Source organism: Myotis lucifugus, unplaced genomic scaffold, assembly GCF_000147115.1.
Source record: "Myotis lucifugus unplaced genomic scaffold, Myoluc2.0 scaffold_482, whole genome shotgun sequence".
NCBI lineage: Eukaryota > Metazoa > Chordata > Mammalia > Chiroptera > Vespertilionidae > Myotis > Myotis lucifugus.
The window spans coordinates 261,627-264,810 of record NW_005871530.1 but is presented as its reverse complement, the minus strand read 5'-3'; the positions used below and the strand labels follow the sequence as shown (position 1 = coordinate 264,810).

Sequence of the window (3,184 nt, the reverse complement as noted above, 5' to 3'; positions counted from 1 at the left end):
ACCTGGCCAAGAGCAGCTGCTAGAGGAGAATGGTGATCCGAGGATGCGGCCAGGGATGACCGTCGGACTTCTTGTGGCTGGGGAGGTTGCTTCTACTTTCCGGGCCTCAGTTTCCTCAGGTGGAAGAGAATGAATGAATGCTCTGTCTCCTGCTTTGTAATGTCAGGCTGCTCAGGGCTGGACGGTGTCTCAGGAGATCATCTGAGCCAATGGTTCCCATTTTAAAGATTAGGAAACGGAAGCATAGGGAGGGGAGAAGCGAAGTGGCCAGTCTAAACTACAGCCGGTTTTTTTTTGTTGTTGTTTTCCCAATGGAATCACAGTTATGCTGGTGTCAGCTTGGAGGCCCAGTTCCAGATCAGGGCATGTACGTACGTAGGTCCAGGTTCCATTCCTCGTTGGGGTGCGAATCAGAGGCAACTGGTAGGTAATCTTTCACATCCATCCATCTCTCTCTCTCTCTCTCTCTCTCTCTCTCTCTCTCTCTCTCTCTCTGGTCTATAAAAATAAAAAACAAGCTTTGTGCAATGGCAGTATTGTAGCCAATGAGGTTTATACGAGGCACGATTATTGCTAATTGAAAGAACAAAAATAAATTTAAAAACCCACATATCCTTGGGTGAGGATTTTTTAAAAAGTCAACTCATTGAGAGATGTTCCTTCTTTTAGACAGATTATTCCAGATGATGGAAAGACCAGAATTGTTTGTTCCTCATTTGCGGTGGCTGAATAGTTATGGGACTTTGTTGGTACCTTGAAGGGACAGTATGACTCATCGGATTTGCTACCTCTTCTGTTTCCCTCCGTGGACAAATGACCGGCTGAGGGGCCGTCCAGAAGGAAAGTGAGGATGCCCCATATGTCCATCCCATCGGCCACTTAACCAGCAATGAGCTGCCAGGAGCCCCATGAGCTAAGTCTCAAGAGCCTGGAAGGGGCCCTAGCCGGTGATGCTCAGTGGATAGAGCATCGGCCCGCGGACTGCAGGGTCCCAGGTTCAATCCCAGCTAAGGGCACATGCCCAGGTTGCAGGCTCGATCCCCAGTGTGGGGCGTGCAGGAGGCATGGGATCAATTATTCACTCTCATCGTTCATGTCTCTCTCTCTCAAGTCCTTTCTGAAATCAATCCTATATAATAAAAGCCTAATATGCAAATGGACTGAATAGCAGAATAACGGGTGGAACAATCAGTCGCTATGATGCGCACTGACCACCAGGGGGCAGACCTTCAATGCAGGAGCTGCCCCCAGCCCGCAGGCCCCAGGCCAGCCAAGACAGGTGCCAGCGGGATGGAGGTGGGAGCCAAGGGGGGGAGGGGGCCTCCTGATGGCCCCGCCAGTCGCCCCACAGATCGGCCCTGATTGATAGCCAGGCCTAGGGACCCTACCCATGCACGCATTTCGTGCATTGGGCCTCTAGTAAAAAATATTTTTTTAAAAAGAGTTCAGAAGAGGCTCCTGTATGGAAAGTAGTGAGAGGACCACCTGCCACACTGCCCCCCTCAGGTCCGGAGACAGACTGCACCAAGGGCACCAGGACTCCCAGCTGGAGTCAGTTCCGGACCAGCCAATGGGCCTCAGAGAAAAGCGAACTATCGCGACCAGAAGTCTCCGCGCGAGGTCACCTGACCAATCGCTGTGCCGCCCTAAGGCAGCCGCGCTAGTTCTTCTGGGAGTTGTAGTCCCAAGGCCCCCAGCCTTACCTGGTCCAACAGTCGGAGCAACTGGTGCCCGGAGAGTCCGACTTTCCAGAAAGCGGGCCAGTGAGGACGTGCACCCAGCGGGCGTGCACTAAACCTCGGTCTTCGGGGACGTGAAGCCCAGGCTCCCGGCCAGGCCTGGGCCCGCTGTGATGCTCACAGTGCTGACCCCTGACAACAGGGTTGGAGGCTCCGCAGGGTCCCGGAAACCCGGGGTTGAGAATAACGGGTCATAGGGACTCGTGGTTATGCCAGCCTCCTCCACCAGGAGCCGCTCTCGGACACACGCAGCCTCGTACTACTTCTCCCAGAAGGCACCGCGGCACCAGTGTCCACCTTGACAGTGGGCTGGAGTGGGTGGCTCGGGCAAATGAACCTCGTGTAGACGCGAAGCCTCTCGGGAGTTGTAGTCCTCATCGCTGCGGACCACATCTCCCGGGAGGCCATGCGACGACGCCGTGGGCTTCCCCGCCTCTTGGGTCTGCAGCAGGGATTTCAAATACACATTCCTGGGACGAAATGAAAATAAATGTCACAATGTACTTTCTATATGTGACAAAGACGACACTTAAATGTTATGTCATTGTCACAGGCCCGTCCTCTTTCGTTCTAGGATGAAACCCAAAAAACGATTCTTCTGTATCTTTTTTTTGCCTCACTCCTTTTTTATGTCTCTGTGCACCATCCAAGCTGGGGGCCTGTCCGAAAAGACCGTGATGCGAGGGGCAGGGCAGTGAATATGTATAAAAGGGAAATAAGTACCGCTGCCGGGAATCGAACTAGGGCCGTGAACACTCCGCCAGGAGGGGGAGCAGCGCACGCAACCCGCGGGTGGCCCTCTGGGAGTTGTAGTTCGAAGCGCGCCCGCGCAGGCGCACTACAGGCGAAGGCCGAACGTGGCCTTCACAGCCCTTCCACGAAACAGTGCGGAGTGGGAGGTTTGGGCAGGACCGGCTGGTTCTGCAAACCGAGCTCGGATGCAGCCTAACGCCTTAGGACGCTGCCCTGGTGCTTAGCGAACACAGACATGACCGGAAGCGCGCGCGGTTCCCTCTGGGGGATGTAGTTCGCCGCAAACGACGTGGCCTGCGGCCTCGGTGCACCGCGCCGGGATAAGGATCCTCGCGTAAGCAATTTTGGAGCCGCGGGAGGGGGACGGGTCAAGCGGGGAACAACCCGGATGCGAGCGCGCAGCCCGAGCGAAGCCTCTCGGGAGTTGCTGTTGGCGCAGGCGCAGTCCCCGTCGGTCCCGGCCGCGGCCGCAGGTGGGGGACGGGTGAAGCTGGCAACAACCCGGATGCGAGCGGGCGGGGAGCCCCGCTGGTCAGACGCGGCGACTTCCCGGGGGTTCGGCCTCAGTCTGTACCCCCCCACCCGATCCTGTGGAGTCCGTTTGTTCCTTTGCTCCCGGCCGGGTCGCGTAGGGGGCAGCCCGAGGGGGGGGCGGGGGGCGGGGCCTGGTGGATGGAGGGTGGAGGGGTCCT

The 3,184-nt window shown here is 56.8% G+C and overlaps 1 non-coding gene across 1 annotated transcript; it reads left to right on the top strand.

Moving 5' to 3' along the window:
- The first annotated feature begins 516 nt into the window (after window positions 1-516).
- On the top strand, window positions 517-650 carry LOC111823414. The gene has a single exon (XR_002826423.1). It is a non-coding gene; the product is annotated as a U4 spliceosomal RNA (small nuclear RNA).
- The last annotated feature ends 2,534 nt before the right edge of the window (window positions 651-3,184 follow it).